Here is an 18,333-nt window from a genome sequence, read left to right as displayed (position 1 = left end):
TCCACAAAACTCTTCAACAATCCTACTCACCAATGCTCCTCTACAATCCTATTCCACAAAACTCTCCAAAAATCCTACTCTACAATCCTCCTCTAAAATCCTATTCTATAAAACCTTATCAACAATCCTCCTCCTATAATCCTCCAGTCCTCAAAATTCCTTGTGGTGATGACATCTCTACGTGGTTGCTACATTCTTCTCTGCTGCATCCTCTTCAGGACGGTGATAAGTGGTGCCAGGATGGATACTGGCTTGGCTGATGTTACAAATGGATGCTGTCCAAAGGGAAAAAAAAACAACAAAGAACAGTGAACCATGACCTTCCAAGCACAGTGCCTCACATACTCCATCAGGATTCCTCTAGGTCCTAGAAAGACCCAGAAAGGAAAACAATGGGACCATCTGCTCCTCAGTTGTCATGTGCAGGACCTTGCCATCACAGGCAAACCCGGCCCAGAATCCCACTCATCCATTTATTCTGGTTTCTTCACCTTGCTGGGGTTTTTGCCCTGCCAGTGCTCTAGAAAGGGTGCTTTCTGTCCCTGGGGTTTCTTCCTTTCAAGAAGCTCCAATGACTCCCATAGGTCCCTGTCTTGTGCTAATTTCCACAGGCACACAGAGCAGTGTCTGCCTTTCCATGCCCTGCCCCTCCTGTGCTGCATGGCACCTTCCTTCCCAGCAGGGTCAGCCGAGTGGCGCTGGGTCCTGCAGTTCCCTCTCTGCCACACAACCTGGCAGTCAGTCTGGGCCAGTTCCCCTCTGCCTGAGCGTGCCAGGCAGCAGATGGGGCTGGGACAAGTTCCTCTCAGCTCTCCCTGTTTGTGTGCCAGAAACCTCTAAGGGTGGGGTGGGGGGCACAAACCAGGGCCCCTCAGAGGCTCAGAGTGAGTCCCGCACAGCCCCTCCTGCCCACAGCCAAATCTCTCCAGAGTGCTCTGCCAGGACTGGCAGCCGTGGCTTCCTCCACCACCATTTCATGTCTCTCTACAATGCTCTACGTCAATTCTTTTGCTGTTAGATATAACAGAATACACCACCAAATTAAAAAACAGGGCAACAGAAAGAACAAGAAAATAGAACACCTGTCCTATCTTCTGCAGAGAGAGGTGGAAGTATTCAGTTTTGTGAAGAACGGGACTCAGGGAGACTTTATTGCCACTTTGCAAGACTTCAGAGTGGCTTTGAAGAAAGTGGGGGACACCGTTTTTAACAGGGCCAGTTACAATAGAATGTGGGCAAATAGTTTCAAACACAAAGGGGATCTAATCAGAGTAGGTCTAAGGAAGACCTTGTTTACTCAGAGCAGGGTGCCACCCTGGCACAGGCTGTCCCAAGAGCTGGTAGGTGCCCCATCCCCGGAACCATTCCAGGTCAGGTGGGAAAGGGCTCTGAGCAACCTGATCCCTCTAAAGATGTCCCTGCTCATTGCAGGACACTTGGACCAAAGGACATTACAGAGCCCTGCCAGCCCAGCCCAGTCTAGCACTCCTCAGCATTTTCATTTGAAGAGCACCAAGAGTGGAGGTGAGGAGGAAGGGGGCTCATCTGAGGCCTCGGACCTTGGTGGAGGAGGAGCCCATCCCTCGCACACTGTTTCACCTCAGCCCCTTGGCATTTTACCTGCAGCAGCTCGTTGGCAGACCAGCGCCGCTCCTCGTCTCTCTGCAGGCAGCAGCTCAGGAAGTCACGCAGCCAAGCCGAGAGGAGCTTGGGCTGCCGCAGCTGTGGCGTCCCTGCTGTGGCTATCAGGAATTTAGTCTGGAGAAACAGGAAACACAAGGCTCCACCTGCTTCTTTCCCATCTGTAACTGCCCTCCCAGAAGCCATTGTTTAACCTCTCTTCTTCAGTGGCAGTTTCTGCCCTGGCAGAGACCCAGAGATGACTTTCCTTTACCAACAAAAAACCAAACTCTGATGCAGCCACAGCTTTGCCATCATCCCACAGATCTTGCCTTGGCAGCCAATTTCATTGATTGACCTAGTTAGTTGGGAACTACATCAGCAAAAGCACATTTGCTTCTCTGAAGATTCACACCAACTTGGCAGCATTTTGGAAGGGGGACTTTGCTATGTTAACTCTTTCCAAGGATTAGGACATGAAAGGCATCTCTGCAGTGCTTGTGGGTCCCTTCAGCCCAGTTGCCATACAACAAGACTCATCAAGTTTTTTGCCCTTTTCTTGAAAACAATGGTAATTGGAAGAAGAGAAAGGAAATCCATCAGTTAACCCCCAGCTAAGGAAACAAACATTTATAATCTCATATTCAACACAGACACATTAAGGTGCATGCACTAATGTATGGGGATGAAAATGCCTGCTTGGGCACACAGGAGCCACTGCAGCTCTGTCTCTCAGCAGCCTGAAAATTTCAGCTTCCTTATGCAGCAACAGAAAAGCTTTTCCTGCGTGCCATCCCTGTGGACACCCTCTGCTCATTTAGCTACACAAGTCAATGCATGAATGGAAGGCCCATCCCAGAAAATGCCAGGAAACAAACAGGAGGTTTTGGCAGGCTCTCCCTCTCACCAGGCTCCAGCTTGGTGATGTGGAGAAGGTGGCTTGGGCTATGAGAGAAACACAGTCACTAAGTGTTTCAGCAACACTGCACAAGAAGCAGAAGAGACTCTGTGGCCCTTGCAGCCTCATGTTCAGGTTCCAGGCATGTTTCTCAGTGTGCAGAAACTGCACAGGGGATGCAGTTCCTCACTAAAACCACTCTTTTAGAAACTCTGTTAGGTTTGGCTTTCTTTCCTTCATTTCTGGAAGTATAGCACCAATTCTAAGATGCTTGTTTCCTTTTATTGTGGCCATCTACACAGACCAAAGAACTGGAACCACTTACAGCCCAAAGGAAAATGTTGCCTGAGCATGGGGTTTGTTTGCATGTGGTATAGCTTGAGTTCCACACTGATGCAACCAAAACTACAGCAGATGCTGATGTGTTGCAGGGACATTTTAAGGAGTGGACCTTGGTGGCAGTAGTTCCTGCAGATGGCAATGGGATTTTGTCCAATGGCATGCAGAACACAGGGCAGGTGAGAAAGACAAACGGGATCAGTGAGTATTTGCTCCTTACCGTGGCAGGACTTCGGCTCCAGTAGGGAACTTTCCGTTCTATCATTTCGATTCCCACAATTCCAAAAGACCATATGTCCACTTTGGGGCCATATGGTTGACGCATCACCACTTCAGGCGCCATCCACCAAGGAGTCCCGGCCACCGAGGACGGTCTATTCTTCCCAGGGCTGAGCTCAACAGAGATGCCAAAATCAGCTGAGGGGAAAGCAAAATACTGCTTTTATTTGAATTCTGTGCAATTAGGAAACCAAGCAAAAGAATTGCCCAGTAGAACTTTGAGAATGTGCTGTTGAATCTCCTGGACAACTGTCCCTGCTCTGTCTCCTCAGGATTTTAGCCAAATCCCCACATTTTGTATACTGCCTTCAGCAGTGGCTTTTGTTCTATGGAAGCTTTAGACTTGTTGCTCCCTCCCTCTGCAATGGACACACACAGAGCAACACCACTCTTGAGTGCTTGTGCATTGTCATACCTCTGTGCACCTTGCAACCATGTCATCAGCTCAGAGCGGGGGGTCCCTGCACTGCCACCAGCACCATTCCTGGGGAGCTGTCAGCCACTCAAAGCAGCCCCTCACCCCACATCCCTGAACGCTGCACCTGACCAGGAATATACTGACCCAGCTTGACAGAGCCGTCGGTTCTGAGAAGGATGTTGTCGCTCTTCACGTCTCTGTGGATCACTTGGTTTGAGTGAAGAAAAGCCAATCCTTGCAAGCACTGAGAGAGTAAACAGAACCAGGAGGGACAAACCCAGTGATTTCATCACACCAGAAAAGAAACAGAGACTCTAAAAGGTTCCCATTCCCCAGGAGAATGGCAAGTAATGGCAGAACACAGTGCCCTTGAGAGGAAGAGCTGCTGCTCCAACACTTGCAGAGCAGGACCTTTCTAAGGAAAGGCATGTCACCTTTTGAAAGAGCAACAGCACCTGCTGTTGTAGACTGTCCCCTGCAAACCAGCCAGGATGACTGCTGCTGCAGTGGATGTGCTCAGAAGCAAAGAGCATTTTAGCTGCACTAGTACCCTTTTTAGCTGAGGACTGAAAGTAAATAGTCTCTCTTTTTACCTTTGCTGTTCATTTCAAATCCTGCTACCAGCACCTTGCTTCTACAAGTGAGGAATGCAGTGAAGACAGGCAAAAATTTAGGGAGGCAAGATGGAGAACAGCAGATACAAGAGGCAGAGTGAGAATACAACAGCAGGAGATAAGAGTACAAGAACTGAGTAGAGTGAGTGCAGGGGCACTCCAGGCATTTTACTGGAGATGCTTTTACGTGCCCATAGCATACCAGCAACGCAGAAGCAAAGTTTGGCACGTGAAACCTCTCCTGTTCTGAGCCCCTATTTCTCAGATAATCCTGCCCAAACCCTTGGAAGCACAGGTGGGCTTGCTGACCTCCCGACTGATGACTGCTATCTCGATTTCAGTCAGGAAGGTCTTCCTGATGACATCGCTCAGAGCGCCTCCATCCATGTACTCCATGACCAGCCAGAGTTCCTCACCCAGAAGGTGGCTGAAGGAAAGAAACAAGGGCGTGAAGATAAACATGCATGGCTAGGTTGATTTTTTGCTTCCGGGCTTCTTGTTTCCAAGGCCCTTTGTGACAAGGACAGAATAAAAGGAATAGACATTCCCTCTTGGCTGTGCTTTGTTTGCAATCTGTGCAGTCTCAGGGAGAAAGGCACAGCTGTGAAAAAGGAGATGTCTTAGATGGCCAGCAAGTGAAAAGTGTGGTTTAGTAAGAGCCCAGATCAAAAGCCTGTCACGCGTGGTGTTTCTGGAAATAAGCACCTAGTCTTCCTGGCATGCATAGCAAAGAAAAAGAGGGGCAACAATCCAAGGGAAATCCACTTTAGGATGGTTCATCATTCAGCATTGAAGAAACTTTAAAAAATCAATCCCAAAAGAATGTGGAGGCAGTGAACTTAGAATGTATTAACTTCGTACGATACAGCTGATCCAGGTTTTGAATAATTTTGGAATAATTTTCAAACTACGTGTGCCAGGGAAGACTCATGCAGACAAGATGCACTCTCTTCTCATCCATTGCAGATGAGTAGAGAAATATTAATACAAATTAATTAACAGCTCTACTTTCTAGAAGTGACCAAAGTGGATTTTTAACCTCTCATGTTTGCAGTATGTACATGCATATTCACAGGATAAGACCATGACCACTCACCTGTCTAAATAATTCACAACACTGGGACTCCTATGCTTCTTCATGATTGTGATTTCATTAACAGTTAGTTGCTTCCTCTGCTGTCCCTTAAGGCTTATTTTCTTTATGGCCACCTAAAATGACACTGAAAATCAGTAACTTGAGAAGCTGGTGGCACAAGGCCACAAGGCACATGGAGCAAGTGATTTTGCAATGACACAGTTGAGCTGTGCCAAACTGCCTTGTGATTAGGCATTGCAGTAATTAGGAAATGACATTGCAATAGCCCATTTCTCCACTCCCTTGGGGGCTAGTTACAGGACATGTGGCCACTGAGGTTTTGCCCTGAACACTTGGTAACACTGGTGTCTCAACTATCACCCACAAACCTCTGAGCCCACTCCCTGCTGCTTTGTATGGGATTCAGAAGAAGTAATCCATGCCTTAATACTCTGTGGCTACATCTTGGGCTATGGGCAGGGCTTCGAGTTTCTAGGGACGCCTCTTAGATCTCTCCCTATGTGCAGTTCCCAAGTGCAGCACTGCAGGTGGCTAAAGAACTACCAGTAACTTTCAGATGTATTTGCTGGCAACCAGAAGTGAGAATTCAGGACTCTGAAGCTGTAGCCCCAAAGAGCAGTGAGATGCTCTAAGGCACCACCTTTGTTTTAGCAATTGAGAGCGAGTGAGCACATCCTTCTCTGAAATGAACTGCTGCCCTGCGTGACTTCCTTCTGGCAGCTGAAAAGGACAAAGACTGTCCCCAATGTATTTTGCAGGCTGGTACCAGTCTGTGTTTCTTGTGCCTCTTCAGCACAGCTCGAACCAAAGCTCCGGCCACAGCTGCTCACACCAGAGGGGAAAGGCCTTGAGTGCAGCAGAGTCTGTGGGGGATGTTGGCATTTACCTCTCCTCCTGTGGCTTGGTTGAGTGCTCTAACCACAGATCCAAAATGCCTAGAAACAAAACAGAAGCAGAGAAAGGAGAAGCTGTTTATTTCTTAGAGTGAAAGCTGGCCCACACAGGAGATCTCTGCTGTAAATGCCTAAAACCTGCAGGATGCAGGAGGGCTCTGCCAGAAGGCAGATGATGCATTTTCCTCTCAAGTGCATGGGCAGTGCCTGGGCTGGTTGCAGAAGCGCTGGGGTTTACTGCCTCAGCTCCTAAAGGGAATTTATTCTTTCATCTTAGGTTTGAGTTTCTAAACTCTGTGGTTCCTATTCTGAGCATGGAGCGTTTCCTTCCAAGAACCGTGGATTGAATGAAATTCTCCTGGGAACTGTTATCTCATAGCTTTGAGAGGGGCTAGGTTGCCCTTTCAGGCAAGCAAGATTCTTCTTTATTCATTAGTGTGGCAGTGTGGTTTTGAGACATACAAAAATACTGAAGAAATTAACACAGAGCTGTCCCACACTTGAGAGACAAGGAGATCTTCCAGGTCCTGCTCCTTGATGTAGGCAGGTTTTGGCAGCATGGAGATGTCTCTGACAATGCCTTCTGAGCACCCTCACAAGTTCTGAGCAGCACTGAAGAGATAGGACAATCTATCTCCAGTGTCTGAACATGTTTGCAGCTGACCTGACTTCACACTGGATAGATATTCCAGTGGAACACCTGATATACCAGTGATATAGCAGAAGAACCCCTGGCCCATGGTTGTGTAGAAGTAAGTGTGGCTGGACTCACCCCTTGCCAATATATTCCATTTCAGTGTATTTCATCTTGGGATTTTCCACGTTCACCATTTTCCCTGAGGGAAACAAAATGCAAGATGCTCACTTTAAAGCAGAGATCCCAGCTTCCAGGAGATACAAAAGGCAGCCCCAGTGTCTGGAGGCAGTCAGCTAGTTGCAACAACAGCAACAACATCAACAGGACAGGCAGCCCTGCAGTGCAGATGGCTGGCACAGAGACTGATTGTGTAGAGCCCTTGGAAGAGTTCTCTTGACAGGAAACAAAGCACAGGGAGATGCATTCCCAGGAGAGGAGCACATCTTCTCCAGCTTTCAGCCAAAACATTGCCCAAACAATGCCTTTCCAATTGTAATCCAGAGCAGCTCATGCTATAACCAATGTCGACAGTGCTTTCAGCATCGGGACCCTCACCCTTCATGAGCAGGCTGAGCTCACAGACACCCATCTTGGAGCTAAGGAAGGTTCCAGCCCTGTCCCGCCAGCCCTCAGGGACAGGGCAGCGACCACAACAAGGCTGGCAAAGCCCAAGCATGAGTACTGACAAGCAATGGGAAGAAGCCACAGGCAGCCTGGGCCCCGTACAAACTGTTGCCCCCATTCATGCCACAACAGGATGGGCTTTGAGATCAGACACACCGAGGTGCAGATCAATGCCATTTTTGTCCCAACAGGTGATGGTAGACACAGAATCCACTGGGCTCTGCCCTCAGCCCCACCAGGTCTTATCTGAGAGTTCAGCACTGGCAGCTGTTATGGGCAAGAAGCAGATTCATTGGGCTGTGCTGCAGAATCCCAGAGGACTTGATGTGTTTTCCTAGAGACGGATCTGAGCAGGGATCGGGCCAATGGGTAGGATTCTAAGAGTCATGGGAAAGAGTGGGGAAGGTACGAAAAAGTGCCATGGATCTGAGGAATATACCATGGATGGGCTGGAGGCTGTCTCCTGAGAAATGCCTGCAGTACAGATTTATCTGATCAAGCCACTTCGATGTGTTTCTCTTGGAAACATCTTTAGAAGCATAAAACTAGGATATGAAATACAGATTGTTATAAAAGTATCTGTTTTTTTCTTTGGGGGCACACGGGAAACACCTCCTGCTCTCTATTTCTCCTGTAACCTGATATTCTTTCACAGTATTTTTTATTGACAAAAATATAGCATTCTCACGAAAAGAAACTGTATATGTAGTAGTGGCAACATAAAAATGTCATAAAAATGACATCAATAAGACATGTGGGGCAGAAGGGCTCCTTCAGGATGGAGATAAACCAACTCCACCAAAAAATAACCGCTACAAAGAAACAAACAAGACCAAAAAACCCAGCAAAAAGAAAACCAAAAAAACAACCCCATAAAAAATAAACAGGGAAAAAGCAAAAAACCCCAAACCACCAGCCCCCTAAAAAAAAATCCCCAACCAAAAAGACAAAAGTCCAAAACCATAAAATTTCTGTGAAGATTTTTTGCTCTGATGACTGGTTGGAAGTCAGGAGTCTAAGGGGAAATTAGGAAGCTAAAAATTCTCTTTGGTTTGGCCACTAGCATGCAGGACTTGCCTAGCCTTCTGCTGATGCAAGAAAAATCCCTGCTTCAGCCTTTAGCCGAGAGGGAAGCTCAGGCAAACCCAGGCCAGTCCCAGCTGTCTTCAGAGGCAGCAGGAGCACCCAGAGCGCTCTCTCGCTGCCTCGGAGCACAGCACTTCCTCTCGGGAGTCCTAAATGGCCCTGTGACACCAAACTCAGGAGGAACATTTGGTACAGCTCTGCTGACACCTGCACACAATCCACTGACCCTCAGACAAGAAATACAGCAGACGTACAGAGCATACGCAGGTACTGCTCCTCAGTCTCCTGGTTCTCAGAAGCCACGTGGAGGGAGATGAAGGAGCTGAGAAGAAGGAGATCACCAAAGGCTGAGATTGAGTTCACAGGTTCCACATCATAGGTTCCTTTAAGTAATGCTGCTGCAGAGCGAGGATTGGGACCAGAGCCCGTGCAGATGTGCTGAAACTGCAGCACTTTTCGAGGAGGGGGAAGTTCCAGTTGTTTGGGACAAATTTGGTGATCTTCACGGCCAGTGTGTTCTTGGAGGACTTTGGAGGCTGCCTGGTGAGATATCAACACATGCACCTCAAGTCAAACAGAATATAGCAGTCAGAGACAACAGCTTATCCCTCTCAGACAAGAGTGACTGACTGTGAGGAAAGGGAAAGAACAGATTAACAAGGAATACAGACAGCTTGGAAAAGAATGGGGCCTCACAGATTCCTGGAAAACACAATCATCTTCTTCCAGCTTAGCAAAAGCCAAAAGAGACTGTACAAGTGAAGAAGTGCTCCAGAAAACTGCAGAACACTTCCACAAACCAAACACACCTTTCCACAAAGGGAAAACAGACAAAAAAGCCCTGCCACCTGCAGCACTGCCACGTGTGCCCTTGGCCACGACGCTGCAGAAGCCCAGAGATCGACCTTCCCTGAGCCGAGCAGCCAGAAGCTCAGCCAGAGTCCCCAGACCTTCAGGGCCTCAAAGTGACAGGTCAAAGGCCAATTTCTAGCTGGAGGCCACTGCCTGCAGGAAATGGCTACGTCCCACAGGATTGCAGCACTCGGCATCCTCAGCAAGCAACATGCAAGTGCTGGCTGGTCAGAAACTTGCAGCTCTGCCTTGCACTAAAGACAGCACCACCCACAACTGGCACTTACTGTCTTGGATCGATCGGCCACAGCTGCAGGCTTGTGGTCATCTTGCTCCTTTTGCTCCTTTTTGGCTCCTTCTCCAGGAGCAGAGGGAGCCGGGGCAGAGACCGCTGTTCCTTCTGCCATCTGCGGCAAGAGAGAAGCATGAGGGAAAGGCCGTTACCTCTCATTTATGACCTCGTTTCTCCTCAGATCCACAACCACCTTTTCAAAGGAGAAATCCTCAACTTTGTTAGCAATGGGATTCTAAGTCACTCCAACCAGATGAAAATGGGCCAACTCAACAGAACTCTATTTGATGCACTCTATGAATTTGATAGTCCTCCCCGGCTGCCATCAGCAAGCAATGGTGCCCCTGCACAACAAGGGAGCTTTGAGCTCTTTTATTTATTGGCCTGAAATGGGAAAGGAGGAAATAGCCAGCAAGGCCATTGCTATTGCTGCGGCAGATATGGAAAATTCAAACTGGATCAGAATGCCATCCAGTGCGTGAAAAGGGCAGGAACGTTTGTGCAGAAGCATCTGTGCTTGTTGTAAAAGAGAGAAAATGGGCAGGGCTTCACCTCCTAGCAAGCCAACAAGCCAAAAGACAAAAGCGTCCCCTCCTCAGGTGGCTAAAGCACTTGGAGGCAGTGAGGGCATGTTTGGCAGGGAAACAGCACTGGTGGTGAGCACTGTCACGTATGGATCTATGGAAGTGTGCCTGAAGGTCCCTCAGGAGGCTCCCGTTGTCCAGGCTGAAACCCCTCCCTAGCTCTCGTGTCCTTCTCTGCACACGCTCCAGCCCCTCAAGGACTTTCAGCTTCAGAGGGGCCAACAAGTGGACACACACTCCCAGCTCTGGCCGCAGCGCTGCCCAGCCCAGGGGGACGGCCACTGCCCTGCTCCTGCTGCCCCACTGCTGCTGACACAGGCCAGGATGGCCTTGGCCTTCTTGGCTATGTGGCCAAGCGCTGGCCCACATTCAGCTGCTCTTGACTGGCACCACTGGGTCCTTTTAGCCTACTCAGGTCCCTCACCACAAAATTGCCCCTTTGACTTCAAATACAGCATCCCCGGTTCCAAGATGTCCTGCCTCTTCTCAGCCAAACAAGACAGCAGTCAAGGACTTGCAGCTTCACCCCCACCCTAGGCCCTAATGCCATTTCCAAAGCTGCAGGCTTCATCGCAAAGGGCGTCCACAGAAACTTGCCGCTTCTTCTTTCTGCCACACAAGAAGTCTTCCCAACGAGGCACTTGGTTTCTTTGGCCACACTCAACTAGAATGGCACCCACAGATTCCTAGACAACTCAATCATCTCCTTGCAGCTTAGCAAAAGCCAAAAGAGACTGTACAAGTGAAGAAGTGCTCCAGAAAACTGCAGAACACTTCCACAAACCAAACACACCTTTCCACAAAGGGAAAACAGACAAAAAAAGCCCTGCCACCTGCAGCACTGCCACGTGTGCCCTTGGCCACGACGCTGCAGAAGCCCAGAGATCGACCTTCCCTGAGCCGAGCAGCCAGAAGCTCAGCCAGAGTCCCCAGACCTTCAGGGCCTCAAAGTGACAGGTCAAAGGCCAATTTCTAGCTGGAGGCCACTGCCTGCAGGAAATGGCTACGTCCCACAGGATTGCAGCACTCGGCATCCTCAGCAAGCAACATGCAAGTGCTGGCTGGTCAGAAACTTGCAGCTCTGCCTTGCACTAAAGACAGCACCACCCACAACTGGCACTTACTGTCTTGGATCGATCGGCCACAGCTGCAGGCTTGTGGTCATCTTGCTCCTTTTGCTCCTTTTTGGCTCCTTCTCCAGGAGCAGAGGGAGCCGGGGCAGAGACCGCTGTTCCTTCTGCCATCTGCGGCAAGAGAGAAGCATGAGGGACAGGCCGTTACCTCTCATTTATGACCTCGTTTCTCCTCAGATCCACAACCACCTTTTCAAAGGAGAAATCCTCAACTTTGTTAGCAATGGGATTCTAAGTCACTCCAACCAGATGAAAATGGGCCAACTCAACAGAACTCTATTTGATGCACTCTATGAATTTGATAGTCCTCCCCGGCTGCCATCAGCAAGCAATGGTGCCCCTGCACAACAATGGAGCTTTGAGCTCTTTTATTTATTGCCCTGAAATGGAAAAGGAGGAAATAGCCAGCAAGGCCATTGCTATTGCTGCGGCAGATATGGAAAAGTCAAACTGGATCAGAATGCCATCCAGTGCGTGAAAAGGGCAGGAACGTTTGTGCAGAAGCATCTGTGCTTGTTGTAAAAGAGAGAAAATGGGCAGGGCTTCACCTCCTAGCAAGCCAACAAGCCACAAGACAAAAGTGTTCCCTCCTCAGGTGGCTAAAGCACTTGGAGGCAGTGAGGGCATGTTTGGCAGGGAAACAGCACTGGTGGTGAGCACTGTCACGTATGGATCTATGGAAGTGTGCCTGAAGGTCCCTCAGGAGGCTCCCGTTGTCCAGGCTGAAACCCCTCCCTAGCTCTCGTGTCCTTCTCTGCACACGCTCCAGCCCCTCAAGGACTTTCAGCTTCAGAGGGGCCAACAAGTGGACACACACTCCCAGCTCTGGCCGCAGCGCTGCCCAGCCCAGGGGGACGGCCACTGCCCTGCTCCTGCTGCCCCACTACTGCTGACACAGGCCAGGATGGCCATGGCCTTCTTGGCTATGTGGCCAAGCGCTGGCCCACATTCAGCTGCTCTTGACTGGTACCCACTGGGTCCTTTTAACCTACTCAGGTCCCTCACCACAAAATTGCCCCTTTGACTTCAAATACAGAATCCCCGGTTCCAAGATGTCCTGCCTCTTCTCAGCCAAACAAGACAGCAGTCAAGGACTTGCAGCCTCACCCCCACCCTAGGCCCTAATGCCATTTCCAAAGCTGCAGGCTTCATCGCAAAAGGCGTCCACAGAAACTTGCTGCTTCTTCTTTCTGCCACACAAGAAGTCTTCCCAACGAGGCGATTGGTTTCTTTGGCCACACTCAACAAGAATGGCACCCACAGATTCCTAGACAACTCAATCATCTCCTTGCAGCTTAGCAAAAGCCAAAAGAGACTGTACAAGTGAAGAAGTGCTCCAGAAAACTGCAGAACACTTCCACAAACCAAACACACCTTTCCACAAAGGGAAAACAGACAAAAAAGCCCTGCCACCTGCAGCACTGCCACGTGTGCCCTTGGCCACGACGCTGCAGAAGCCCAGAGATCGACCTTCCCTGAGCCGAGCAGCCAGAAGCTCAGCCAGAGTCCCCAGACCTTCAGGGCCTCAAAGTGACAGGTCAAAGGCCAATTTCTAGCTGGAGGCCACTGCCTGCAGGAAATGGCTACGTCCCACAGGATTGCAGCACTCGGCATCCTCAGCAAGCAACATGCAAGTGCTGGCTGGTCAGAAACTTGCAGCTCTGCCTTGCACTAAAGACAGCACCACCCACAACTGGCACTTACTGTCTTGGATCGATCGGCCACAGCTGCAGGCTTGTGGTCATCTTGCTCCTTTTGCTCCTTTTTGGCTCCTTCTCCAGGAGCAGAGGGAGCCGGGGCAGAGACCGCTGTTCCTTCTGCCATCTGCGGCAAGAGAGAAGCATGAGGGACAGGCCGTTACCTCTCATTTATGACCTCGTTTCTCCTCAGATCCACAACCACCTTTTCAAAGGAGAAATCCTCAACTTTGTTAGCAATGGGATTCTAAGTCACTCCAACCAGATGAAAATGGGCCAACTCAACAGAACTCTATTTGATGCACTCTATGAATTTGATAGTCCTCCCCGGCTGCCATCAGCAAGCAATGGTGCCCCTGCACAACAATGGAGCTTTGAGCTCTTTTATTTATTGCCCTGAAATGGAAAAGGAGGAAATAGCCAGCAAGGCCATTGCTATTGCTGCGGCAGATATGGAAAAGTAAAACTGGATCAGAATGCCATCCAGTGCGTGAAAAGGGCAGGAACGTTTGTGCAGAAGCATCTGTGCTTGTTGTAAAAGAGAGAAAATGGGCAGGGCTTCACCTCCTAGCAAGCCAACAAGCCAAAAGACAAAAGCGTCCCCTCCTCAGGTGGCTAAAGCACTTGGAGGCAGTGAGGGCATGTTTGGCAGGGAAACAGCACTGGTGGTGAGCACTGTCACATATGGATCTATGGAAGTGTGCCTGAAGGTCCCTCAGGAGGCTCCCGTTGTCCAGGCTGAAACCCCTCCCTAGCTCTCGTGTCCTTCTCTGCACACGCTCCAGCCCCTCAAGGACTTTCAGCTTCAGAGGGGCCAACAAGTGGACACACACTCCCAGCTCTGGCCGCAGCGCTGCCCAGCCCAGGGGGACGGCCACTGCCCTGCTCCTGCTGCCCCACTGCTGCTGACACAGGCCAGGATGGCCTTGGCCTTCTTGGCTATGTGGCCAAGCGCTGGCCCACATTCAGCTGCTCTTGACTGGCACCACTGGGTCCTTTTAGCCTACTCAGGTCCCTCACCACCAAATTGCCCCTTTGACTTCAAATACAGCATCCCCGGTTCCAAGATGTCCTGCCTCTTCTCAGCCAAACAAGACAGCAGTCAAGGACTTGCAGCTTCACCCCCACCCTAGGCCCTAATGCCATTTCCAAAGCTGCAGGCTTCATCGCAAAAGGCGTCCACAGAAACTTGCTGCTTCTTCTTTCTGCCACACAAGAAGTCTTCCCAACGAGGCGATTGGTTTCTTTGGCCACACTCAACAAGAATGGCACCCACAGATTCCTAGACAACTCAATCATCTCCTTGCAGCTTAGCAAAAGCCAAAAGAGACTGTACAAGTGAAGAAGTGCTCCAGAAAACTGCAGAACACTTCCACAAACCAAACACACCTTTCCACAAAGGGAAAACAGACAAAAAAGCCCTGCACCTGCAGCACTGCCACGTGTGCCCTTGGCCACGACGCTGCAGAAGCCCAGAGATCGACCTTCCCTGAGCCGAGCAGCCAGAAGCTCAGCCAGAGTCCCCAGACCTTCAGTGCTTCAAAGTGACAGGTCAAAGGCCAATTTCTAGCTGGAGGCCACTGCCTCCAGGAAATGGCTACGTCCCACAGGATTGCAGCACTCTGCATCCTCAGCAAGCAACATGCAAGTGCTGGCTGGTCAGAAACTTGCAGCTCTGCCTTGCACTAAAGACAGCACCACCCACAACTGGCACTTACTGTCTTGGATCGATCGGCCACAGCTGCAGGCTTGTGGTCATCTTGCTCCTTTTGCTCCTTTTTGGCTCCTTCTCCAGGAGCAGAGGGAGCCGGGGCAGAGACCGCTGTTCCTTCTGCCATCTGCGGCAAGAGAGAAGCATGAGGGACAGGCCGTTACCTCTCATTTATGACCTCATTTCTCCTCAGATCCACAACCACCTTTTCAAAGGAGAAATCCTCAACTTTGTTAGCAATGGGATTCTAAGTCACTCCAACCAGATGAAAATGGGCCAACTCAACAGAACTCTATTTGATGCACTCTATGAATTTGATAGTCCTCCCCGGCTGCCATCAGCAAGCAATGGTGCCCCTGCACAACAATGGAGCTTTGAGCTCTTTTATTTATTGCCCTGAAATGGAAAAGGAGGAAATAGCCAGCAAGGCCATTGCTATTGTTGCGGCAGATATGGAAAAGTCAAACTGGATCAGAATGCCATCCAGTGTGTGAAAAGGGCAGGAACGTTTGTGCAGAAGCATCTGTGCTTGTTGTAAAAGAGAGAAAATGGGCAGGGCTTCACCTCCTAGCAAGCCAACAAGCCACAAGCCAAAGTGTTCCCTCCTCAGGTGGCTAAAGCACTTGGAGGCAGTGAGGGCATGTTTGGCAGGGAAACAGCCCTGGTGGTGAGCACTGTCACATATGGATCTAGGGAAGTGTGCTTGAAGGTCCCTCAGGAGGCTCCCGTTGTCCAGGCTGAAACCCCTCCCTAGCTCTCGTGTCCTTCTCTGCACACGCTCCAGCCCCTCAAGGACTTTCAGCTTCAGAGGGGCCAACAAGTGGACACACACTCCCAGCTCTGGCCGCAGCGCTGCCCAGCCCAGGGGGACGGCCACTGCCCTGCTCCTGCTGCCCCACTGCTGCTGACACAGGCCAGGATGGCCTTGGCCTTCTTGGCTATGTGGCCAAGCGCTAGCCCACATTCAGCTGCTCTTGACTGGCACCACTGGGTCCTTTTAGCCTACTCAGGTCCCTCACCACAAAATTGCCCCTTTGACTTCAAATACAGCATCCCCAGTTCCAAGATGTCCTGCCTCTTCTCAGCCAAACAAGACAGCAGTCAAGGACTTGCAGCTTCACCCCCACCCTAGGCCCTAATGCCATTTCCAAAGCTGCAGGCTTCATCGCAAAAGGCGTCCACAGAAACTTGCCGCTTCTTCTTTCTGCCACACAAGAAGTCTTCCCAACGAGGCACTTGGTTTCTTTGGCCACACTCAACAAGAATGGCACCCACAGATTCCTAGACAACTCAATCATCTCCTTGCAGCTTAGTAAAAGCCAAAAGAGACTGTACAAGTGAAGAAGTGCTCCAGAAAACTGCAGAACACTTCCACAAACCAAACACACCTTTCCACAAAGGGAAAACAGACAAAAAAAGCCCTGCCACCTGCAGCACTGCCACGTGTGCCCTTGGCCACGACGCTGCAGAAGCCCAGAGATCGACCTTCCCTGAGCCGAGCAGCCAGAAGCTCAGCCAGAGTCCCCAGACCTTCAGGGCCTCAAAGTGACAGGTCAAAGGCCAATTTCTAGCTGGAGGCCACTGCCTGCAGGAAATGGCTACGTCCCACAGGATTGCAGCACTCGGCATCCTCAGCAAGCAACATGCAAGTGCTGGCTGGTCAGAAACTTGCAGCTCTGCCTTGCACTAAAGACAGCACCACCCACAACTGGCACTTACTGTCTTGGATCGATCGGCCACAGCTGCAGGCTTGTGGTCATCTTGCTCCTTTTGCTCCTTTTTGGCTCCTTCTCCAGGAGCAGAGGGAGCCGGGGCAGAGACCGCTGTTCCTTCTGCCATCTGCGGCAAGAGAGAAGCATGAGGGACAGGCCGTTACCTCTCATTTATGACCTCGTTTCTCCTCAGATCCACAACCACCTTTTCAAAGGAGAAATCCTCAACTTTGTTAGCAATGGGATTCTAAGTCACTCCAACCAGATGAAAATGGGCCAACTCAACAGAACTCTATTTGATGCACTCTATGAATTTGATAGTCCTCCCCGGCTGCCATCAGCAAGCAATGGTGCCCCTGCACAACAATGGAGCTTTGAGCTCTTTTATTTATTGCCCTGAAATGGAAAAGGAGGAAATAGCCAGCAAGGCCATTGCTATTGCTGCGGCAGATATGGAAAAGTCAAACTGGATCAGAATGCCATCCAGTACGTGAAAAGGGCAGGAACGTTTGTGCAGAAGCATCTGTGCTTGTTGTAAAAGAGAGAAAATGGGCAGGGCTTCACCTCCTAGCAAGCCAACAAGCCAAAGTGTTCCCTCCTCAGGTGGCTAAAGCACTTGGAGGCAGTGAGGGCATGTTAGGCAGGGAAACAGCCCTGGTGGTGAGCACTGTCACATATGGATCTATGGAAGTGTGCCTGAAGGTCCCTCAGGAGGCTCCCGTTGTCCAGGCTGAAACCCCTCCCTAGCTCTCGTGTCCTTCTCTGCACACGCTCCAGCCCCTCAAGGACTTTCAGCTTCAGAGGGGCCAACAAGTGGACACACACTCCCAGCTCTGGCCACAGCGCTGCCCAGCCCAGGGGGACGGCCACTGCCCTGCTCCTGCTGCCCCACTGCTGCTGACACAGGCCAGGATGCCCTTGGCCTTCTTGGCTATGTGGCCACACCCTGGCTCTTGTTCCACTGCTCTTGACCGGCACGCCTTCATCCTTTGGGCCCACGCAGCTCCCCCACCACAAAATTGCCCCTTTGACTTCAAATACAGCATCCCCTGTTCCAAGATGTCCTGCCTCTTCTCAGCAACAAGACACCAGTCAAGGACTTGCAGCTTCACCCCCGCCTCCAGGCTCCAATGCCATTTCCAAAGCTGCACACTACCCCTAAAAATGCATCTACAGAACCTTGCTCCTTGAGCTTTTTGCCTCACAACAGGGCTTCACATCTACACACTTTGTTTCTGTGGCCACAGGTCTTGTTCCCCACGGATTCATGGACAACACACTCGTCTCCTTCCATCTTATTAAAAGTCACAAGAGAGCTGGGCCACACACTTTGTAGAACTGAATAAATTCTCAAGAAAGCTGAAGAGCAATTTCACCAGCCAAACACATGTTTCCACAAAGAGAAAGCAAACAAAGCAAACAAATGAAGCTCCAGCACCACCTCATGTGCACTTGGCAACAGCACTTCAAAAACCAAGAGACAGAGCTTCACTGAGCCGAGCAGACAGATGGTCACCCTGAGGCAAACAGGCTTTGGTGCCTCAACATGACAGGTCCAAGGCCAATTTCTGGCTGGTGGTCACTGCCTGCAGGAAATCGCCGGGTCCTGGCAGGACTCCAGCACTCAGCATCCTCAGCCAAGCAGCAGCAAGAGCTGGCTGGTCAGAAACTTGCAGCTCTGCCTTGCACTAAAGACAGCACCACCCACAACTGGCACTTACTGGCTCAGAAAATTCAGGCTCTGCTGTGACCACTGATGGAGCCTTGCAGTCATACTCCTCAATTTGCTCCTCTTTGGCTTCTTCTCCAGGAGGAGAGGGAGCTGGGGCAGACACTGCTCTTTCCTCT

This window comes from Lonchura striata, chromosome Z (assembly GCF_050655825.1).
Source record: "Lonchura striata isolate lonStrDom1 chromosome Z, ASM5065582v1, whole genome shotgun sequence".
NCBI classification, from domain to species: Eukaryota; Metazoa; Chordata; class Aves; order Passeriformes; family Estrildidae; genus Lonchura; species Lonchura striata.
The sequence above is the reverse complement of the archived record's forward strand: the minus strand, read 5'-3'. Positions refer to the sequence as shown.